This window comes from Haemaphysalis longicornis, unplaced genomic scaffold (assembly GCF_048455015.1).
Source record: "Haemaphysalis longicornis isolate Haplotype H1 unplaced genomic scaffold, Haemaphysalis longicornis Haplotype H1 scaffold_118, whole genome shotgun sequence".
NCBI classification, from domain to species: Eukaryota; Metazoa; Arthropoda; class Arachnida; order Ixodida; family Ixodidae; genus Haemaphysalis; species Haemaphysalis longicornis.
The window spans coordinates 362648-387528 of record NW_027526223.1 but is presented as its reverse complement, the minus strand read 5'-3'; the positions used below and the strand labels follow the sequence as shown (position 1 = coordinate 387528).

General features: G+C 49.8%; 1 pseudogene; it reads right to left on the bottom strand.

Annotated features, from left to right (window-relative positions):
• Window positions 1-1758: 1758 nt before the first annotated feature.
• Window positions 1759-3280, bottom strand: LOC144161495 (uncharacterized; annotated as a pseudogene).
• Between the last annotated feature and the right edge of the window lie 21601 nt (window positions 3281-24881).

Genomic DNA, 24881 nt, shown 5'->3' with positions numbered 1-24881 from the left:
GAAATGATGATATGTCCAACTGCAGACCTATACAGTATTACCAAGACTTCTGAAATTATTGGATAATTTTTATCGGCAAGACGTAGCTTTATAGCTTTATCACAAAGTATACTAATTATTCACTTCCCGTAGGATTTAAAAAATTAATCTCAAGTTGAGCATCATATTTATAAATGGGAATCATCTGTCAATTTTTGAACACGAATTCCATAATCGTGTATTATTCATTGTGCATTCCTAAACATTTCATTGAATTATTCGTCAGTCTTTTATAGAGCGCCTCGTCATCTTCTATTTAAATGTTTTGCTTCCTTTAAGATCGGTAAACCTTTAATACTACTATTTTAAGTTATCTGCCCTAATGCAAGTAGTAAACAATCATGAACTGCATTGAATCATGCTTTTCGTGTTTGCTTTGCGATGAATCGCACGATACTCGTGCTGGGACCATAGATATGTCTGCTGTAAACTATAAAACACTTCACAGGTTCCTGACGTGTTTTAAGCGCGACTTTCTGGAGCTAGAAATCTACTGTGCCTTTTATGTTTACATTGGCCAACAGTTTTGTGTCTGGTATGTGTAAGTTAAAACGTTAATGTGCATGGTGTGACTCCGAATATGTGCCTCCAAAAGCCTTAAGTTTCTATTTCGGAGAGGACAGTTATTTTAACGTTGTGTTGGATATTTAGATATAAATATTGACAGCTGTTGACAACCGCGCCGGCAAAAACACTACCTGGAAGTTCTGAAACAACAATAGTATTCATTGAATGAGGTAAGCTCTAAAAGGGTGTTTGATGCGTTTTCGTACTCAGTGAAATGATGACAAAAATTAGCCCCATCCTCCCGAAGGGAACGCTGAGTAGATGCGGAGCATCTCGGGGTTCCGTTGTGTTTCCGTTGTGTTCGTAGTCGAATTTGGTTGTGGAGTGGTGCTGACGCTTGCTAGCGCCAACCCACTAATTGACGGGACTGTTGCTTCCATCACACTTCATAGGAAGAACGTAGTGAAATGCAGTCAACCGCAGCAAGCGCTGACCTCAACGCGCGCAGCGCGCTACCCGATTTATATTCAAGGTTGAAGGAGAGGAGACGACAGGAGGAGAGTTGCGCAAGCGCCGAGCATTCGCGCCGACGAAGCTCAGGGTCCGCCGCTCGCTTCAAGCGTTTGCGCTCAGCGTCGCGTGCCCTTCGCTGAGCAGCTTTGTCTTAAGTGGACGTAGCGTTGCTGTTAGTTTGGGGGGGGGGGGGAAGGTGCTGAAGCTTGCTTGCGCCAACCAACTAACTGACGGGACTGTTGCTTCCATCACACTTCATCGGAAGAACGAAGTGAAGTGGAGTCAACCGCAGCAAGCGCTGCGGTTGACTCAACCTTGCTCAACCTTGAATTTACATTCAAGGTTGAAGGAGAGGAGACGAGATGAGGAGAGATGCGGAAGCGCCGAGAATGCGCCGCGAAAGCAAAAGCGAGAACGCGGGAGAAGCGAAAGCGAAGTGCACGCAGCTGGCACGAGAGAAGAAGTGGCGGGAGTATCCAACGCCACCTAGAGAAGGTTGTTAGAAGGTTGTTTCAAGGCCGGGGGGCTTGTTCAGTGACGTAGAGCTAGTGGGCTTGCTCCGGCCGCACGTGAGCGCGGTGGGCAAGCAATTGCACGAGCTTTTGCCGCACCCGCCTGCTTCCCGCTTTATGATATACTAAACAAAAAAGGGAAAAGTCGCACAAATGAGTTTTGTTTCGAGAGCAATGAAATGTTGACTCATTTATTTGTCAGTGTCTGCAGTTTCCTTTTTCTGGACTTGTTGTTTTTGTCCTGCACTTTGTCGTTGAGCACTCGGCAAAAATTCTTGAGTAGGATGTTGGTACTGCACCACAGCACATGCTTTAAAAAAACTTCACTTTTGTGTCCTTGTTCATAGTCGTCGAAGTCGGAAGAGTCGTTGCCGTTCAGCATCTGCGACGTTAGCTCAGTGACGAGCTGTCGCTGATTGGGAACATTTGAGAACTCTGCTCGTTTGGAGAGCTCCTCAACGACAACATACTTGTGGGCCACAGCGTTCACCGCTGCCCTTGCAGGGTAAACAAGTTCTCCCCTGTCAATATCCTTGACAAGGCTGTACATTGTATCGGTCGCTGAAACCGGGATGCTCTTATCCACAGGGCGCCCTTGAAACTTTCACATTTCAGCCGCTTCAGGGCGATGCGCACTGTGTACCCGGCGACATAAGCCAGGACAGGGGCGGTGTCTGTGAGTTTCGCCAGCGCTTACGCGGTGACAACGACATTGCAGCTTGGCTGCGGTACGTCTGCTCGCTTATGAAAGTCTTCCCAATGTTGATCTTCGTCGGCTTCACTTCCAGTCCTTTCGGATGACGTCCCCATTTGGGGCAGTGTGTTTTGAATCCGAAGCTTGGTTTCCCCTTCGTACAGCTGCCTTATGGATACGTGATATTGAGAGCCAGCCAGCCGCCTGTACCTTCCAAAGCGATCTTCTAGGAGGTCCGTTTGGAATTTGCCGAGCAGGACGAACGACATATGCAGCTCAGCAAAGCAGTATCTGCAGATCTCCATCAGAGCTTGGGTGGTCTGGTGTAGAGCACCGTGTGTCTCCTTTGTCAGCTTGCAAGTATCGGCCTGTTTCTTTTTCCAGTACCCCAGCCAGTTGATTTGATTGATTGTAGGGTTTAACGCGCCGACGCAACGCAGGCGATGAGGCGCGCCGTAGTGGAGGGCTCCGGATTAATTTTGACCACCTGGGGATCTTTAACGTGCGCCGAAATCTCGTACACACGGGCGTGTTTGCTTTTCGCCTCCATCAGAAAAGCGGCCGCCGCGGCCGGGAATCGAACCTGCGACCTCGTGCTCAGCAGCGCAACGCCTTAGCCACTGAGCCACCGCGGCGGGTACCCCAGCCAGTCAATGAAGTCGTACCGAAACGACAGCTTGGGGTCCCTTTCCGAAGGAAACACGGGCTTTTTGAAGTCATCACGAAAGCGAGCTCCTCTGAAGGGCGTTTTCACGTTGACAATTTTCCACCATTTGACAATGGTTTCCATGAAGCTCGCTGTCTCCTCGTAGTGTTTCAGCTGGTGCTTTCCCCCGATTGCGCGAAGTGCGTTTGGCCCAGACTCACTGAACACTTGCAGAGCAAGCTGGACATTTTGTTTTTCAATGTCCGATGGGGACACAGCTTTCCTGGACACAGTGTACCCGTATCGCAGCAGCTGGTCACATTCCAATTCATAAGCGGCTTTAATTGTTTTGACATATGCGTATAACATTTGCCGCTGCCCTGTGTCATCCGGTTTGAACGCTGGAAACCAGAAGCATTGGTCTTTGGTTTGCAGCCAGTTATTGCGCACACATTTGAGTATGTGGACAGGGTCTATCACAAAAAACAGCGGCCTTTGCGGGTCGAATGGATGTGGAAACACAAAATCACTTGTGGGGGACTTTGGAGAGGACGTTGGAATGACCGGGACGACGGTGGGTTTAAATGGCAGCATCGCTTTTCTGTTAATTGCGTTATTGTCTGTGACAACGCAGATCACCTTGAAGCCAATTTTTTCCAGCCCACAGATTACTTCTCTCAACAACTTGTGCAGAAACTCGGCGTTTGGCTTCTGGACGGGAACGATGTGCACAACTTCCTTAAACTTGTTGATCAAGCTGTGCACCATGAAGACGAACGCGCTGTTCGCTGCTTGTCCGGAGTTCGCTGCAACGCCGGAAATGTTTCCGCCTTTGTAATCAAAGAATGGCTTGATATGAATCTCATCGACCATTAAGGTGACGTGACGTTGATCGTCGCGTAAGTCGCCAATTCTTTTATCAATGTAGCTAAGGAACGCTGCATCCTGCTGCTCATTTTGGGGACTCATTCCAAACGATGAGCAGACGGAACGAATTGTCCGTGGGTGGGGTAGGATGAGGCTTCCATGGCTACGAGATCTGTATGAATGGGCCGAAACAGTAAACAGGAGGCAGCAAAACACCATAAAGTCTACTGAATAGCGCCTTCGTTCCTTTTTCACGAAGTGTAGGTTTACTTGTTCAATCATTAGCTTCATCCCTGGCGCTTTTTCTTCTTGTTGTGATAATTTTTCCAGAACAGAAATTGTCGTTGCCCGGTCATTATTGTCTGAATCTTCAGAGGAGGCGTTTAGGCCACTGTCATACTGCTCGACGCCATCAAGAAACACTAGCACCACCCGTTTGCTGTTTGCCACCGCTGGGACAAGCAGGTTGCACCCCAGTCGCCTGACCGCTGTCTTTGCAACGTGTAGTGTAATCGTAAGGTCTTGCTTTGCGACAACAGAGTACTTGATGCTGGGCGCTTCATCGTCAGTTATGTGCAGCAAAATTAGGTTCCCGTTGATTTCGATAGCATGCCAGAATTAGGAGTGCATGCTACTGACATACACAATTAAATCCTGTATGCAATGAATCTTGTCCGCTTCCTCCTCATTGCGGGAAGTAAGAACGGACTGAGCGAGCGCTTTTTGCAAGGACACAGCATCTAACCGTGTTCGTTTTGCCTCGGGGTCCTCTCGTCTCGTGTTTCTTGTTTGCTTATGTAGCTCGGGCATTACGGGAAAATCGTCGGCACTGTGTCTGGGCGCAGTCGTACTCGGGAAAGTGGCGCTGTAACTGTGCGTCCAGTCACTTCGTCCACACGACTTCCTTCACGGAGAATGTCGTCCGGCTTGAAATGGCGCTCGCATACCTAAACCGTATGCACGCTACGTAAATACGAGTTACCTCTACTACAAATTAATAAAAGCTACATTATAACGCTCACTACAAGTGTAATAAGCCGCAAAGGCAAAATGTGCTTACCTTCGAGTGTTTCGATACGGATAAGTTATCCCTCGGTATGGCTCGTATCCATCGCTGTCGCGCTAGCTCATCTTTGGGGAACGCAAACACGTGCACTCTTGGACCGGAATCGTAGTTCCCATTGCAGCGGGGCACACAACATTTGCCGGGTATTTTCCCGGTGCACTTCACATCACGAAACACACACTACAGCACAGTACACACAGCACACTGAATTTTCGCTGGAAAATTTGGCTCGAACGTGTCCTGAAATGAGGAAAGACGATCGGCGTCTCTGCCAGCCACCGACGCGAACAGAGCATGTCCGGACGTGCCGCGGTCAAACTCCGCGGCCGCTCAAGGTCGTTCGGAGGGAAGCGTCAGCCCACTACCCCCGACAAGTGGTGACGTAGGCCCACCAGAAACCCGGCCTTGCTCTACGTGGCGTTGGAGTATCCCGCAGCTGTGGCAGAGAGGGAAGGAGGAGAGTTGCGCATGCGCAGTGTGAGTGCGGACGCCGACGCGGGACATGCCCAGACTATAAGATGCTCCTCATCTAAAAGGTCGTTAAACTCTGAATAGTCTCTCGGAAGTAAGGGGCGGGCGGGGGCTTTCGGGGAAGCACCAACGCATTTATTCATATAGTTGCTTACGCTTATATTGCTCGATAATTATATTGCCGCGAACGATGTATGGGTTTGTTTATTTATTGTTTTTTTGCCGGGCCACGCCCGGCTGTGTTATCTGCGTTCTAAACAAAGCGTGTCTTCCATTCTTTATTTTTATGCCACACGGGCTATCACATTCAGATAAGCAGGCTGTTTCGCCCTAACGTCGCTAGCCCAGAATTATCTTCTGTGATCTACATTGTTCTGGATGTGAATCGACGGTTCCGAAACACTCGCGCCGAAAGATGAAAGCCTGCAGAGCAGACACCGCGGCATTCGATTTTACGACACTCGCCTGCGCAAGTCAGTTTGTTCACCGCTGCTTCGCCGCCTCTGTATTCTTTTGAGTTGTTAGGGGAGCACAAGTTCGCTCCAATAAACTTGTGTCTCACTGGTAGAGGTGCTGGGTACTCACCCTTTATGCTCACTACGACATCGGGAAGCCGCCAAGCCAGTCCAACCAGACAAAGCCGGCGACTGCAAGGATTGCTACCCGAGTTCGGTCTTCTGCCAGAAGGGCCCAAGAGAAGGAATGCTGCAACCAACACCATGGTGCAAGAAACAACGTCGCCAATCATCCTGCAGCAGCCCCGAGAACCGCCATCGTTCCGGGGAGCCCCCGATGAAGACCCCGAAGAATGGTTGGAGAAGCTGGAGCGCGTCCGCATCTTCAACAGGTGGCACGACGAAGAAACTTTCCGGCATGTCTTTTTTTTTACTTAGAAGATGCTGCTCGAACTTGGTTCGGGAACCATGAGAGATCTTTGACCGACTGGACTTGATTCAAAAGGAAGTTAAGACCTTCACTACCGTGGTGGGAAAAGAGCGAGCTGCGCTTTTGCTTGAAACTCGAACGTACCAGTCCAACGAAGGTGTCGTGATCTTCGTTGAGGAGATGATGTGACGTTTTCGCCGTGCGGACCCCGAAATGACCGAAGAAAAGAAGCTTCGGTTTCGGATGCAAAGAGTAAAGCAAGAGCTTTTTGCTTGTCTAGTCCGTAACCCAGCGAAGACGGTGGCTGAATTCGCATCTGAGGCGGCCGCGATGGGGAAGACGCCAGAAATTCGAACGAGGCAGTACGACCGGCCGGTCAACGCGCTGTTCTCGGAGGCCATCGATGCCGCAACTGTAAGCTCCGATACATTGCCGCGAGACCATCCGAGCGGTGGTCAAGGAGGGACTTCAGAAGCTTTTTCCAACGACGCCACAACCTCAAGTGGCTTACCTGACTGACGTCATCAGAGAAGAGGTTCAACAGGCGCTGGGGACTTCTACGCCTTCAGAAGCACCCCGAGAGCCCCAAGCGATGGTCTACTCCGCAGCTCTTCGTCAACCCCGCTCTGCTCCATCCCGTCGTCAAGAGGCCGAGCCATACCACCGTCCAATGCCACCCGCCTGACGCCCTGTAGACCAATACCAGACGCCACGGAAGACCAACGTGTGGCGAACGCCCAATAATCGCGCGCTTTGCTACCACTGCGGAGAGGCTGACCACATCTACCGTCGCTGTTCCTAAAAGAAGCTCGGTTTGCGAGGGTTCTCCGTTGACGCCCCACGCCCCCGATACGGCCAGCGCCCTGCTGAGATCGAAGAATACCTCTGCAACACCAACCGAAGACCAGCCCGCTTCAACCGTTCGCCGTCGCCCTACCCGTATCAGTCACCGAAACGCCGCAGCACTGCTGACTTCTCACGTGAAAGGTCCCCCAGCCCACGCGGAGGAAACTAAAAGCGGTAACTTCTGGAGGTAAAGTTGACGACCGCGGAAAAATGAAAACCCTCCCACGACGCAGCGACTATGATTCACGACATGCCTTCAGCCCGACGACCCAATCTAACCCTAACGTGACTCCAACACGACTACAGCAAAACGGCGCGACGCGTACCCGAAGACCGAACCTGCCGCTGAGAACACGACGAAGACAACGACGCAAAGTGCCCGAACGTCAACACGTACAAGCCGAGATACGACGCCCCGATGCACCCGAAACTCGAGGAAAGTGGCCTCCGATGTTCAGCTGTCCATCGACGGCTTTGATGTAGTCGCCCTCATAGACACGGGAGCCGACTACTCAGAAATGAGCGGACCATTTGCGTCTAAGCTGAAGAAAGTTATGACCAGATGGGACGATCCGTGCATTCGCACAGCAGGAGGCCATCTCGTGACGCCAAGTGGAACGTGCACATCGCGCGTCACCATAGACGGCACAACGTACTCTGCGGCGTTCGTCATTTTGCCTAACTGCTCCCGCGACGCAATTCTCCGAATGTACTTTTTGACAGAAAACGGCGCAATAATTGATCGACAGACCAAGTCGATAACTTTTGCCTCCGATCACTCCACGATGCCGCAGCAGAGCCTCAAACACCGTGCTGCTGTAAGGATCGCCGGCGATCACGTCACCCTGCCACCCCGCGCAAGCTTGATGATCACCGTGCACTGTGAAGGTGCTGCTCCTGAAGTCGACGCTATCGTGGAGAGTGATCAAAGGTTGCTTATCGACAGGTGTGTGTCTGTCGCAAGAAGCATTGCGCGGTTCAAGCAACGCAAATCCCACGTTTTGGTCACCAATTTTACCGAGGAGTACCAGCATTTAAACAAGGGCGCTGCAATCGCGTTCCTCGAAGAATCGCAAGAAGCAAGTGACGTGATCGCAGTCGCCGACTTTGAACGCGCAACTGAAGATACCTTCAAGCTTCCGCATCCTTTCGCGTTAATCCGGCGCTACCGCAAGAAGAAAGGAAAAAGGTATCGGCTTTGCTGCGTCGCTATAGCGAGTGCTTTTCGTCGAACTCAAAATTACGTGAGACACCTCTGGCGAAGCACCGGATAATAACCCAAGATGGAGCCCGACCTACCCGACAGTCACCGTACCGCGTCTCTTCACACGAGTGCGAAGCCATACGGACTCAAGAAGACGACATGCTCAGCGACGACATTATACAGCCATCGAAAAGTCCGTGGGCTGCGCCGGTCGTACTCGAGAAGAAAAAAGACGGCACTTTAGGTTCTGCGTTAAGGTTCTGGGTTAAGGTTCTGCGTACGGGGTCAGACATTCAGGCTAGATTTTAACACAAATTTCCACTGCGTTCCCAATCATGGCTGCTGTTTCAATGGGTTGAGTGCCGTGTCACTGCATTGCGCATTTGCTTTGCTTGTATTTTTTGTTAACAAATTTTCAGATATTTTACCGGAATGACGGCATACAAAAACACGCCGTATAATGTCTATGGTACGACCCTTGTATAATTGGATGTATTCTTCATTATGTCGACATTTGAAGGCCTGACGTTTCAAGGAGCCCAAAATAAACACTTGCTGCCTTGTTGTCTTCCATCCACGGTTTTTTCCCCAGCTGTTCCCCGCCATGTGTAGGTGAAAATAGAAATCCTTCTTTCGTGTTTATGTGGCATGGGAAAACTATGCACGCTGTTCACACCGATGACGTATGAACCTAACGCACGTTTCGTCATGGGCTTTTTGGGGGGGATTGACGGTATTTGGAAACATCTAAAAATATAGCCATATAGATATCTTTGCACAGGTACTTAGGGCGTCTATATCACTACAGTAAAGTGCGCGTTTGCTTAGTTTCGCGTGAATGTGAAAATGTTCGAAAAATGTACACCGTTGTTGAAACTGGTGTACTTTTTATTGTCATTGCCGCAGGTAATGCACCGCTGTTGCCAGGTGGCGCATTTTGTTCACCTGAAAACCACACTTGCACTAGCAAAGGACCGCAGTGACCAGACTAAGCTGCCAGTATTCTCGCTCTATTTCCAAACAGTTTTTATGTAGGGCTTCCTTCCGAAAGTGCCGTATTTGCGTCAGTAAGTTTATAGCGCACTTCCTCCCCACCCTTGATCATGTATTGCACTACTGATTCAGTTTTGATATCCACGTTTCACCTGGGCATGGAATCTGCGACCTTGAGCTTGAAAATGTTCATGCGCCTTCGAAATTCCCTGTGCTATTTTGCTCGAAAAAAAAAAAAGAAACGTCTGAAACTTCGTAACGGTACCGATGAGTTTGTTTTTGAATTGTATAGCGCACAAGGCGACATTTTGACACTGCTGTCGTTTGCCGTTGACGTCTATTTACGTGCTATGTCGAGATTTACAGAACAAAAAATAGGCAAGTAAAGTTAAAAAATTGGTCGCGTATCTTGTTGCTTCATTGGAAATGTCTAAAGACGACTGTCGTTTGCCAACCCAGCTATGCAACACCCTCGCATGGGCTGGCCAACCTGCATAGCCCAGCTAACACAATAGGATAGATTAAAGGGACAGGCAACCGATTTTTGTGGAGTACAAGCTCTGTATTCGAAACGAAAGCTCACCAATTGCAAGACCGTGAAACGAAACCGTTTAAGTTATGCGGCCATAAGAAATTTTAACGCAGAATATTTAGATATACTGGGTTTATGTGTGATGCCGAAAACAGACGCTGACAAACATGACCGTGAGCCTCAAAAACACACATTTAACTATAGGTGAAATGGAAAAGGGTATTTTAAAATGTGTACCCAGCAAAAACAATAGGAGAATGCACTGTTTTCTATTGCTTGATATGGTTTCCAAATCATCATTTCTAGCCAAACCAAGCCAAGCCAAGAGTGGGCACATCTTCGGTCTTCGCTCCTCCGGTTTTGGTGGTTTTCACGCTTATCGGCCTTGGAACAGCTGCCCAGCTTGCAGTGATCCTCTGTGATTCCTGATGCGGCCCTCGGGCCGCATCGTTGCGTCATCGTCATCGAGTAGACGTAGAGTCCGCCTGCGCTGCCCGCCATAGAGCTAGGCGTGCCGCAACTGCTATGGCAACACTAGGGCTTTGCATGGGCGCAACTCTGCAAAGCGACAGCATGGAGACTGAAACGACTGCCGTTCAACATCTTGCTGCGGTGGATCTGATAAAGAAACAACCAACTACCGCAACAAGTAATGGTGGTCCGACTGGCTTTAAGACGCGAGCATGTAAATAGCCATTAGGAGCGCCTGCTACGTCAACTCGGGACACATTTTTGCAGAAACGTGGCAGTGCATCCGCAGTGCGTGTGGTGGTGCCCGAAGAACTCCCGCTACACAAAATATCGACTGAACCTCGGAAGTGATTCAACGTCACGACTCTCCCCAACAGGGTCCTTCAAGCCATTCTGGATTCCTGACTCCAAACCATTAGATTTCAAGGCTTCACCGTTCACCGTCTTACTAACACCATTTCCATGTGGTTGTGTTCGTTAGCGGATGTTAACCGCCTTTGAGACTCGAAAAAGATCCCCCTGTCTGCCCGTACTGCAGTGGGGGTTCAATCGCACTTGAGTTAGGGCTCCGACCTTCGCAAGCATGTAGTTTTCGGCGTCGACCCGGACGAGTCACCAGAAACCCTCGCGGCTACGCTCACATGCACTCCTTACAAGATCTTGCAAACCCGATACATGGGTCGTGGCCGAACATCCCTTCAGGGTCCGGCATCTGCTCTAGCGCTTATCCTATAATACGCTGGTAAGCTTCAATTACGCCCGTACATGTCAGGCGTGGTCTGTTGCTGCTGGTGTTTCTGGCCCGGCCAATGCGTTCCTCAAGCCCGCATCTTGAACAACACACAAAAAACTCGCAAGAAGCTGTTAAATTTAAATGTGTCATATGTGGCAAACCTGGTAAGCCCCCAGACCGGTTGAGTAACCTCCGTCCTATCAGACTGACGTCCATTATATGCAAGCTACTCGAACGAATGCTCGTCACGCGTGTTTGCTGGTGGCTGGAATCACACGGATGGCATCACCCAGCTCAGATTGGGTTTCGTCCACACCTGCGAACAGAAGATGGCATGGACCATCTGTCACTTGTGGTGATTCTAGGTGGCCAGTCACGTGCGATTCGCATCCTCTTGGCCACGGACGTTGAAAAGACGTATGATAACGGGGGTCATTCTGCTATAATAAAATTTACTGGATAGACTACACCTTCCGCCAGCAGTATGCCACTTTGTGAAGTCCATCCTTCACAACCACTCGTCCTCTATCCGCAAAGGCGAGGAACGCTTGAACACCTTGTTGCTAAGCGAGGCGTGCCTCAGAGCTCCCTATTGTCTCCTGTGCTCTTCAACGTGGCCCTATTACCTTTGTTGTGGCAGCTGGATAGCATACCGAACACGTTTTTTGTCGTCTATGCGAACGATATCACTGTGTGCTCGGTGCACGACAAACGGTCTATCAACAAGCAGGTAAACAGGCTGCCGTGGACATTATTACCTCACAGTGGTGTTCTTTGGGGGCCTGAAGCTGTCTCCAGCAAAAACTACTTACATGTCTATCGCAAATCGTAAGGGTCAATAATGGCTGTCGAAGACACCGATCTCCCTTGTAAATTTTATTTTTGAACCTGGCGCTGTAGTGTGACGTCGTTGGAATGAGCCGCGCAAGGAAGAGGATCATGAAGAAGATATGTACTTGTAGCACAGGGCGCGTGCTGTGCCCTTTTGGTTCGTCAGTTTGCAAAGACCACTACGCTTTCTAAAATGAATTCCGGGTTTTGCGTCTCTTTTCTTCGGCGCCACTAAAAGCCGTGGCGCTGTTTTCCCACAGTGGCTTTTGGTGCTGAAGCCTGAGTATCAAGACAGAGGCACGATCCTTTTATCCCCGGCGTGGTGAGCTGCACTTGGAGCTGGACCAGCATGGAACGAGCAAAGCACAAGCGGCCCTCACAACGAACCATGAACACGAGGATTACCAATGAAGCCGACCAAGTGTTCCAGTTTCATGAGTTCGAGCTTTAGGGACTTCGAATTCTGCACGGCCGCCGGCGTGGCAGCAACTTGGAACTCCGGGTCTTGAACAACAAGGTTGAATCACACCTGACCGATGCCCTAGCAGTGGATGACTAAGAAGTGGTCATGCAGTACGACGGCGCCGCAAACAGCACGTTGGCGTTTATTGAGCACCACATTGACGTTTTGAAAACTGGTACAACGCCTCCGTCGTCGGTTGTACCTTCAGCCGCGGCTGCTACGCCTTCAGAGACAGCACCCAGCGGTCCCCAACTTCCTCCACGTGAGTGCATAGCGAGGCTTCTAAAGTTGGAGCTTGTTTGGTTTGACGGAGCAGTGAACAAATGGCAGCCCTTTTGCACACGAGAACACGAAACTGTCCAATGTGGATCGCTTCCACTATTTGATCTACCTTCTAGGTGGATCTGTTGCGGAATCCGTTGCTGGAATTCAGGGAACCGACCTCTGCTATAATGATGCGTTCTAAATTCTGAAGCGTCGTTTTGTAAACGTTAATAGATCGAGCACAGGTTCCCGATAATTTGCGAATGCTCAAGCCTGTAAGGCCAGCTTGCGACGCGCCTGCTTTGCGCAAGCTTTTGGACACGGTGGAATTGAACAGGAGGGGACTGCATAGCCTGGGAATCACGAAGTCTTCATACGAAGCCATGCTAAACGGGGTGCTACTCAAAGTAATCCAAGCCGACGTCGTGGTAGATTACTACAAAAAAGAAAGCACGGAGAATGCGACAGGAACCAGCCAGGTTTCCTCTGACTAACTCGATCAGCTATTAGAGTTTCTCCGCAACGAGGTACAGTGCCGAGAAAAGACTTATCTCATCAACAATTGGCTGAAGACATCAGAAAGCAATGATCCTGTCTGCAACGAAAGTCCAAAGAAGCAGACTCCAGCTCCTGCCGCCTCGTCTCTTCTACCGAAAACATCGTCCTTGCTCCATCTCGTCCGGACATCTGCCCCAGATATTATTTCGTCAATAATGCACATTTACGACTTGAGCGAACATGACGTACTCTACTTCGCTCTTTCCATTCCTGCTATAAGAAAACAGAAGTGCATAAAAAGCATCAGGGACTACAATGGAGCCAACTTCGAAACTAATAATACTGGGCTTTGTATATTTCTTGATAGTTTGCTGCCACATTATGAAGAAATAAGCGTTGATTACATATGTTATGCCTTCAAACAACAGGTCTACCAAATAATCAACAAACGTATACCATTACGGCGCGTTTATAGTAATACTAATGCTCCCTGGTTTACTCGATATTTGAAACGATTGTTTAACAACAAAGCCAGGCTATATCGTACTGCCCAGAAATCTAGTGGCCCGCAGCACTCATCAGCCTACATATTAGCAGCCGCATCTTACACTAAGTCCGTTCAAACTGCAAAACGCACCTTTTTTCAGTCAACTCTGCCTATATTATTAAAAACAAATCCTAAGCGTTTCTGGAGCATAATGGATCCGAAAAACGACAACACAATAAGCCTGGTAGATAATCATGGTGTACCTGTTTCTAGCCATTTGTGCGCCTCGCTGTCAAATAATAGCTCCGCAAGATCTTCTTGTAACCCGGTTATATATAATTCTCCAGATCTGAAGTGTGTAAATTTTTTTCCAATCGACCCTATAGTTTTCGATCCTACTAGAATTGCTGGCGTCATCAGGAACCTGAAACTGTCTTTTTCATGTGGCCCTGACGGCATTAATTCCAAATTTCTGAAGAATACTAAATAGTCGATTATATCATATTGCCTTAACTGGCTCGCCTTTGTGTGCTGCATAAAGCGTATCACCACAACCCGGTAATTAACCCACGTTGGCTAAAACCTCCCTTTTTCCTATCTGAACGCTTCGACTATCATTACAAGGTTCATATTCCGCGCCAGAACACCGTAACATACTCGCATTCTTTTTTACCACAAACATGCCATCATTGGAACAACCTGCCTGCGTGATTAGTCACCATTACTAACCATGAATGATTTCGGGAGGAACTCGAAATTTTAGATGCAAAGCATCTCTTAGTCGACTGTCCGTCGTCCGGCGTCCGGCGTCCGCACCTCTCCTCCTCTTCACACCACCTGTGATAACACCACTCTCCCTCCTTCTCCTCTCCACACCACCTGTGCGCTAGCGCGCGCTGCTCCTCCTCTCCCCTATCCACACCAGCTGTCCAATCACGCGCATGCACGCTGCTCCTCCTCTCCACTCCCTCTGCTCTGCAAATAAACCCGTCCGCGCTCCGGTCAGTTGCTTCTTCGGTATTGCGCCGTCCGATGACTGGAAATGCACGCCAACGACTCCGTCAGCGTGGCTGGCACACCTTCAACTAGCGCTAGCCGGCACACTGTCAGAACCGCGAGCACCTCCGAAGACAAGGCTGCACAGAGGAGAGCTCGCGACGCCGAACGTAAACGGAAGCGTCGAGCAGCGGATTCCTCGCTTCGAGAATGAGAAGCCGCTTTGAAACGCCAGCGGCGAGTAGCTGATCCAGATTACACGGCTTTGCATCCCCTCAGGGTTCCCACGTGGGAAGATAGTGTAATTTTTTTATGCGTTGACTTGCTCAACGCATTTTTTTTCTTAGTTGTGTTACTGACTGCCAAGCCACTGGCAGGAACTACTTAAAAGGAGGCATATCCCAACCCGCCTTGAAACTTCTACAACAAGCGAAACCACTCCCAGAACTGCAAATAATTTGGGCTACAGGTCACGAATCCCTCGGGGGGTGCGCGCCGCTGCCCGCGCTCATTCACACCGGATCGTTTCCCACGAGGGGTACGAACCCCCATCGGAAGCAGCAGTTAAACCCACCCCCCTCTCTGCAAACATACGCCGAAATACTCGCCCACTATGGAAACGCGCGTCGCAAATACCCATTACCCCACCCGAACCTCTCTCGTGATGAAGCTACTACCTTCCGGCGACTACAGACGAACTCCTACCCACATAACACCCTGCTATATGCCATGTATCCCACCCTATACCCTGCCACATGCAAATCCTTTCCCCAACCAGGCACCCTGTACCACATTGTATGGGAGTGCCAACAATCCCCTTTCCTCACCCGTAACCCCAACCCTACTTATGAGCAGTGGGTGGAGCTGCTGACCAGCTCCGACCTTCCGCACCAGCGACGATTGGTAGAGAGGGCACGGATGGCCAGCATAGCCCAAGGCATCCCGGACTAAGGAAGCCTCCCACCGGGCGGGTGCCCTAACATCAGCACCTGGTCCCCAATAAAGTTTGTTCATCATCATCACTAGTTTTTGTTTGCAGTTGTTCGTTTGCCGTTCACTTGTGTATCGCAGAAATTATATGCCAATTTTTTTTTCTTGCCAGTACTTTCTTTGTGTATTAGGTATTCATTACCGTAATTTTGTTGCGGTGCTTCCTTCTTTGATTCTGTCTTGATATTTTCTATATTTTGTAAGCATTGTAGTTACATGCTGTTTTTGAGTGTTGTATGCATGTACTAAATGGGGTTTGCTTTTCATGTGCGCGTTTGTATTTTACTTGCCCCCTAAGCCCAATCTCCTCTATGATACTGGATGCCCTGAGGGTACAATAAATAAAAATAAATAAATAAAGGAGACGAACTCTCTCTTGGGCTATTTTTGCTTGTGCTGCGCCACCCAGCACAAGACTGAGGATTGCACGATTGACAAGACATTGGCAGAGAAGCGCCAACAGCTCGCATCCGACGGTCGGTGCTTCAGGTGCACGGCAAAAAGTCATCTCCTCTGTGACTGCCAACGAAGAGTGCAATGTCAGGTATGCAAACGACGACATGCTTCATCGATGTGCAATGGTCGTAATATGAACATGCCATCCTCGACTAATGGTCAGCAGGTCAATGTTACCATGGGAGTCGCCACACAGAATGCTTCAGCTCCTCGACTCATCAAGACGTTGTACTCCAGACGTTTCGCGCATGAACGATGGCGTCAGAGCGTTGTTGCTTAATGCGCGGAGTCATCGCCAATGTGAGTCAGCAAAGCTTGGCTAAAGACAGCGTTGCTTCCAAGCTGAATCTCGCTACTGTCGCCGAGACAGAACTCTCCATCAGTGCCTTTGCAAGAGTGAGCGGACCAAAACGAAGGTACAGAATGGTGAAGTTTACGCTCCGCAGTCAACACGACAACCTTACGGTGGATATCGAAGGCATATATCGTGCGTTTCAAATGCGAACAGATGGCTGAACCGCCTAGTGATATACCGTTTCTCCAAGCCATGGCTTCGGAAGGAAAGCACCTGGCGGACGAAGCTGTTTATCCGAGAATAAATCGTGAGACAGGTATGAGCGTCCTCATTGGCTCTTATCAACTCTAGAAGTTAATGTCATGTACGACCATGTAGGACAGAAGCGAAGTGGGACGAAAATATCCCTGCATTGATCGCCACTAGCACAAAGATAGGCTGGAATCTGCAAGGCCCTTTACCTAGCGGTGGAAGCACACGAACCAAAGTGAGGAGGGGCCGGAGGAATGCCTTTAATGATGAAGAGAAGTCAGCCTGCAGCGAGCTTGCCTTGCTACTCCACAGGAACATGAGAGGTGCGAAAGTGAAAGGATGCGAAGACACAGAAACTCATACAGACTCTATAAACGCAACTAAGCACACAAACTGACAGACGCAGGATGACGCCCACAGCACGCAAACAGCAGTAAAGTTTAAGCAAACGTTTACAGGGTTCGTTAAGGCCGGAGTCACGGAGAAATGAATCCAAAGCTTGTGCACTCCGTGTTTCCGCGGCAGTTGAGTATCATGTACCAATGGCGTCGCAAAGCCTTTGTGGTGCATCAGCACGCAGTCCGAAAGTTGTCATTAAGGTTACCCGCGGGGTGTCATAATGGGGACACACACATAGTACATGTCCTATGTCCTCACGAACACTGGATACGTCACAGTGAGGGGAGGCAACTCGGCGCGTCTTGTGTAAGTAGTGGCTGGTAAAAGTGACGTTAAGGCGAATGCGGTGCACAACTGCTTCGTGGCGCTTTCCCAGGACACACGGCATACGGAAAGCGCAGGCGGGATCAATTCTGCGCATTTGCTGAAAATGTTTTGTTCAGTCCGTCCAAATTGAGAGCTGTAAGTGCCGCGCCACGGATTACGCAAGTGTCGAGGCGTCACGTCGAGGCAAAGGAATCGAGATGATGGCACTAGACTGGGTGTGAGCTGGGCAAGCTATTTCGCCGGCCACCACATCCTCAATTCACCCCACCATGTCCACGTAGCCGCTGTAACACTACCTCGTGAAGCAAGCTGGCAGCATGAGTAAGGAGGGTGTGTATTTCGTGGGCCAGTTGTTCGCGCGGAAATGATGCTAGTTGTTGAAGCACCGACCGTGACTCTGTGTAAATCACCCACCCACAGGCTTCTTGCCCAAGAATGTACTGCAAAGCGGAGCGCAAGACAGTAAGTTCTGAGGTCGTCGATGTTGGGCTCAACCTAGCCGCAATAGTAGTCCGCGTCGACGGAACCCAGATTCCGACAGCAGATGATGTGGCCGTCCCCGATACATCAGTGTAGATATGCTTGTAGTTAGCGTAGGAATTCCTTATGTGCTCTAGAGGGAAGTACTTAAGGGCTGTAATTGGCCACCTTGATTTCCTGCTGATGCCCGGTACTGTGGTGAGAATTCGCCAGGGGGACTACATCCAGGGCAGGAGATTAAGCGGCGCAGGGCACTTCTGACACTTGGGTGGTAGAGTGTCTAGTCCGCTAAGACGGAGCTAGATTTCAACTGATGTCAATCGACCCTAGCCGCCAGCCGCCGATGAACGCAAAGCTGCTACTTTTTCACCAGTACACAGGGTAAGAAGCGCCTACATTCTCGTATGGTCCCCAGCATAGATGTTTTCATCGGAAGACCAAGCTCGGGGCAGCATACTGTCCAACAGCCTTGTGTTTGTCTTGGAAAGAGGGCTTAGTACTGGGGGCTGTATTGCAGCAGTCTATTTATTTATTTATTTATAATACAAAGGGCCCCAGTAAAGGGGTGTTACATGAAAAGGTAGACAGTTCACAAACAGATGATTTGTTCGTTGGCTTCTATGAAATGGGCGATGCTGGAGCGGTGCACGATGTCAGCAGGAAGATCGTTCCATTCTGTTGATGTTTGCACACAAAATGAAGAGTGATGGGCAGTGGTATGCGCACGAGGTAGATAAACCGCTTTCGAATGGCTGATACGGCATGAAAGACGATGAGCTGGAACGATAACATGGTTTAGGGGCAATGCATTATGAAATTTATGAAACAAACCCAGTCTTTCAGTTTTGTGGCGTGAAGTGTAGTTAACCATGTTAGCCTGGGATTTTAGTTCGGTGACGCTGCTATGATAGCAGTAATCTGAATAAATGAATCTGGCTGCGCGAGTTTTGATGAATTCAAGTGTTTTAATAAGAGTGATTTGATAAGGATCCCAGGTCGCACATGCATATTCTAGCCTCGGGCGAACTAGTGTTAGATTGGTTAAAAGTTTAACAGGAGGTGGGGCTAGACGTAAGTTTCTTCGGAGATAGCCAGGAACGCGGTTTGCGTCATTAGTGATATTGATTATGTGGGATCACCAGGTCAGATCTGAAGTTAGACTGATAATGAGGTATTTACATGAATTAGCTGCTGTAATTTCCGAATCATACAGGAAGTATTTAATGGAGGAATACGATTGTCGGCGATGGAAAGAAATGACACAAGTTTTCTCTATGTTAAGAGACATCAGCCATTTTTCGCACCATGATTAAATCAAAGAAAGATCAGACTTTTGGATGACAGTGTCGTTTGCATTGTGAACAGGATGATAAATGACACAGTTGTCTGCGAATAGACCAATGTTAGAAGCTAAGTTATGGGGGAGGTCGTTAATATAGATTAGAAATACTAGAGGACCAAGGACCGTGCCTTGAGATACGCCGGAGGTTACAGCGGATGAGGAGGAACGATGGTTATTAGCACAAACGAACTGCTTACGGTTACACAAGAAGTCGCATATCCAATTAAAAACAAGACAATTAATGTTAAGACTTGAAAGTTTCAAAAATAATCTATTATGGGGAACTTTGTTGAAGACTTTTTAAAAATCAAGGAAAATGGCGTCTACAGGCATGTTAATAACCAGGCTAGAGCTCAGGTCGTTAACGAACAGGGGGAGTTGAGTGTCGCATGAAAGTCCTTTTTGAAAACCGCGTCGGTTCGGGTGAAACAAATGTACTGAACGTACAAAATTTACTATGTAGGAATAAATTCTGTGTTGCGTTAATTTAGTGCATACACTTGTGATGGAAATGGGGCGATAATTCCTCGGTGAAGATGAAATACCTTTTTCGGGACAGGAACAATCTTACCAAGCTTCCTTCGCAGACTGCTGTGTAGAGACGTAGGAGCGGCCCAACAGAACAGCCTCCTCAACCGCTGGTCAGCATGCGTAACACCTGAGCAAAGGAGCCAAATTTCTCCTTCAGGAGAAGAACATGAGGCCACCACGTCAGGCACCTGCCGAGTGTTACGCCCAGGAATCGGTGAGAGTTCACGAGGGATAGCAGGTCCCCTGCCGCTGAAAAATGATAGCGGGAGACATGGGGTGAAGGCCATTTCTGCACATTTCCTAGACGAGATTTCCTAGCCGAGATCAGCCAGTGAGGCTGATGTTAAATAGGGTTGGGCTTAAAATGCCGCCCCGGGACACACCTGGCGTGAGATTGTGAGGGGCTGTTTCATCATCCTTCGTGGACATAAAGACGGAGCTGTCAGACAGATAATGGGTTATCTAGGCATGCATGCGACCTCCGATGGCTACGGATTCTAATACAGATCTTATTGCCTCATGTGCCACACAGTCAAAGGCTGATTTAATGTCAATGAACACTACCAGAGTGATGCGGCTCTGGGCTTTCGCACTCTTTATGTCATTGACTAGGGCAAGCACGTTGTCGATGGTGCTGCGAGACTGTCTGAAAACAGTCATCTGTGGGGCATACACGTTCCGCTTTGTCAAGGGCCAGTCTAGGCGAACAAGGACCATTTCCTCCATCAGCTTGTCCGCGCAGCTGAGGAGTGCGATTGGCCGATAACACTCAACTTCCGCGGGGATTTTCCCGTGTTTGAGCACAGGAACAAGCCGACCGCACTTCCAGCCCGTTCCAGGTGGCCCGTTTGCCAGCTGTTGTTGTACGGTCCGAGAAGGAAGCGTTTAGCTTTGTCTCCAAGGTGCGAAAAAGCTGCATGGCATATGCCGTGTGGGCCCGGGGCAGAAGCCTTGTTTACAGAAGACAAGGCAGCAAGTAGTTCTGCCATTGTGAATGGCTTGTCCATGACGGTCACATTTTCAGAGGGGAAAGAGGTACAGAAATCCTCAGCGACGTCGAGATCACGGTGGTTCTGTCGCAAAGCGATAGAGTAGAAAGGGTGCAGAGCAGTAGGCGGTGCCCGTAGGCTGCGTACTAAGCTTCAAATCCGGTAAGACGTTTTCGCGGGTCTAATTTTGAGCAGAAAGACTGGCTTTCCCGCTAAGCTAATTTGTTCATATATCGCTGAACGTGCCTCTGTGCACGTCTAGCGGCTTGTATATCTTCGGATGTTCGCGTTTTGCGAGTATGCCTTTTAGCCCTGCGACGCACCGCGTGGAGCCTTTGCTACTCCGCATCTGCCCCAGAGAACCTCGAGGGTAGACGGAAAAACTTCGCACACGAACCTCTCGCCCATGTCATGGCGTCTACTAGGTCACTGTACGATCCAAAATTCCCATCGAGCTACTCAATAAGAGCAGAATTTAGATACCAATCCCGGCAACGAAATTCTCCATTGAAGGGCTCTCCACATAGACCATCCAGCAAGATATATGCAGGCAGGTGACTGCTCCCATGTGACTGGATTTCGACGTACCACTGAGCCGTACATGAGAGTCCCAGGAAGACCATGGCGACATCGAGTGTGCTGGATACTGCGCCTCAGCTAAACGGTGGTTCACTGGTATTTTAACAGTCAAGCCGTTACGGCAAGCCGCATAGAAGAGGCGCCTGCCTCTAACTGTCGTCTTAATGCTGCTCAATGAAGGATGGTGCGCGGTAAAATCTCCAGCTAACACGTGCGGTGCCGGTGTCGAACGTACGATGTGCTGGAGACGATCCACGTTAAATGAACCATCAGGTGTAATGTATGCCACGATAGGGGTAAATTGCTGCGCGTAAGTTTTAAGTCTCTGTGACATACTCGTTTGTGTCATCTGGAGGCAAGGTGTGCTTCATGTACGTCAGGTTGTTCCTGATCGCGAGCAGAACTCTTGAAAGAGCCTGCCCTTTTCTAGACTGCAGAAAAGTGTAGACAGAGAGGCGATTGTTTGCACGTAACCGTGACTCTGATATTGCGAAGATTGCAAAGCGGTGCTGCTCTATGAACCGTCGGGAGTCGGGAAGGTGACACCGAAGACCATAAGCGTTCCACTGAAACACAGTAGCCTTGATTCGTATTTCCGGAGTTTTTGGTTCTACTTCTCCTATCGCCATTGCGTGAGAAGAGGCAATACAAGGTCAATGATTGTGCGTATGCCCTTGACTACCGCAGATGAGAGCGGATCCAGGAAAACTCGTATGACCTCCACAACTGAAACGATGAGCGTAGAAATGTTCTCAATGTTTTGTTGAACACGGCGCCTGGCCCTATTCTGGTTTTCCTGCTGACCGGAAGACACCGCTGGTGCTGTCGCACTCAACAATGCAGCTGCGGGCACTGTCATGCTTGAGGACGCAGCTGCAGGTGGAGGAAACGACTCCGGCGTCTTCATGGATGCCCACTCGGATGACGGCGTGGTGTCGCTGTAGTAGGCGCCGTAGGTTTCACGGGTCCGCAAGCGGATTGGTGCGGGAAGTCATCGTCAAAGCTTGCATATAAAGTGTTGGAGGCTGGTGCTTGCCTTTTGTCGGCCTTCTGGGTTTCTGGAGAGGACTTTTTGCAAACAGCACCTCTCCCCCGCTGCTCATGCAGGGTCACCTTCGCTGACTTGTATTCAATGTTTTTGTCACCCTTAAGCTTGTGTATGACCTTCTCTTTCCCAAGGACCGGACTGCGGGCAAACGTTAACTCATGACTGTTTCCACAGTTGGGGCGCCGAAGGTTATCAGCGTCGCAAGCAGAACTTTCGTCATTGCCACCGCACCGTTCACAGCGACTCGAAAGTCTGCACATGGTTACCACGAGGCCAAAACGCTGGCACTTGGTGCATTGCCTGGGCGTCTCAACATGAGGATATATGCGGTACCACATGTAGCCTATAAAAACGTGTTCAGGCACTGTTTCGCGGCAAATACAATCCGCACGCTCTTGGACATTTTGCCTAGACGACGCACAGATTTGAGAGGTGTTTTCTGATGCAGAGCTACAAGGATTTCAGGGTCCGACAGATCAATTGGAACATCTCTGATCCCTCCTGCTCTGCACTAACTCGAGCGAGGCTCGCACGCCCTGAAAGGGATGCCCTGAATGGTTTCTATTTTCAGTAGACGTGCAGTAGCGTCAGTGTTGTGCGTGTCTGCTGCTAGAAGGTTCAGTCGATAGTTTGGCCTTACATGGAAGACTCCATCTGAAGCCACAGACTCAAGGCCACTTCTCCGAGCGAGCGGGTTGAAACGGGTAATGACGCTCTCAACCTTTGTGGGTTTGTGAAAAACTACACGCCCGTGCTTCGGAAATTTCATAATAGACCGGCAAGTGAGAGTCAGACACTGTGTCTTAGAGGCACGTCACCGTTTAGGAGGCATCACGGTCTCGAAATCTTCTTGTTCATCCGTACTCCTAGAGTTTTCTTGAGCATAAATAATTATGGCAGAGGTTGCATCGGGTATGGCTTATCATCCGGCAGTGGTTGATCAGACGGGCAAGGAGATGAAAGGGTACTTGGCTGACCAGCTGGTATTGGCGACGATTCCAAAGAGGAGGCGTTAGAAGCGTTTTCAGAGGCGTTATGAGCGCCTTCAGAAGCCATTTCTGACGTTGCCTGATGACAGGGCTTCATCTCGAAACGAGCGGTAGGCGCCCCCGGAAGGGGGGCACAGAGGTGACGTCCAGACGTAGCACCCGGCAGCAGACAAGCGGCGAGCCCGGCGGCAGCCATGGCGGGGCTGCGCCCGCAGCAGGAAACATGTCCTTGGCTGCTGTAACGTACCAAATTCGACACGCAAAACGTGAAAAGTGATTTAAAATAAACTGCAAAGTGAGACAAGCGCAGCAGGCCGAATGCGTCGTCTTCCTCTTCTTCCAAAGCTAGCTGCCAAGTGTGCGTTCTTAGAACAAGTTCCCACTTTACGGCGAGATTTCTCGGCCAAAGCAAAGCATTTGGAACCTCCAAGGCCAAAGTCCTCAAGCGCATTGCTCTGGAGACCAATCCGGACGACCTGCTCAGCAAAGGCATATCTGCATAGAGCTTGTTCATGAATAACATGGGGCGACATGGGCCTGGATTGCAAGCTGGTGCCGAAGAAGTGTCGCCGCAAGGCGAAGGTATTTAGGGAGAGCATGCGCTGGTAAATGATGGAGGTGATACAAGAGCTAGGAGATCCTGACCAGCTTTTTGATCGGCTGTGGACAGTGCCCGTCCACGGCATCAGACATTGGGCTCGACTTGCACATCAGGGCGCCAACGGGAGCCAGGACAGCCACATGAGCAGTGATGCCCACATGAGCCAGGAGGTGTTCCTGTCTAATGGCACCACCTTCGCCAAGCTGCAGTCCACCAGGCCCGCCCCGGCCTTCCTGGACATGGCCGAGGGAGTGGCCAAGGAAGTGCTGACCCTGGTCATCGTCCACAACCGGTGAGTGGGGACAGCCTGAGCACATGAGTAGTCTTTCAGTGCTTTTACGGGTCACGAAACCTGGTGCCTGTTTTTGATAGGGACAGCGCACACTGCTTCAGGTGCCATTGCTGCTGAGATGGCATCCAGCCATTGCACACGCCGCAAGCCACTGCGATGGTTGCCATTTCTCGGCATGCAAATGCTGACTGCGTTTTGTCAACATGCTCTGATTAAGGGGGGATGTGGGTCTTGTAATCGCGAAATTTGGCAAAAAAAGGCGTTTTTCGAAATCGCCTTTTTAGGAAAGTAGACCCCTATTTCAGAAAGTAGAGCACTGACGACCGTTAAAATTGGCCAAGGTTCGACGCGAAAATATTTTTGGATGACCTGCCGCTCAAGTTCTACATGCGCTATGGCGTCGGCCTTGGTCTCAATCGAAAGTGCATTTCTTTAGCCATTCCCCTCCAAAACTGCTTCATTTCGTCCATCGGTTGCAAGTAAAACCAGGGTAGACAAAATACGGAACGTGCCGCCCAATTGGCTACTGGCGGCACGTGACCGTAGGGCGCAATCTGATTGGCTGGGCATCATGACTCGTCTGCTCGGCACTCTCATCACAGTGCATCGGCTCATGCACTCGTTAATGCGAGGACCGGTAAAAGCCCCGGACGGTAAGTAAATATGTCTATCGATAACCGAAAGGGGAGGAGCGCAGCGATGGCGTAGAGGTAGACACCCATCTCGCGTGCAGAAGGACCGTGGCTCGAATCCCGGTGCCGGACAATCCCCACCGAATTAAAAAAAATCCGCG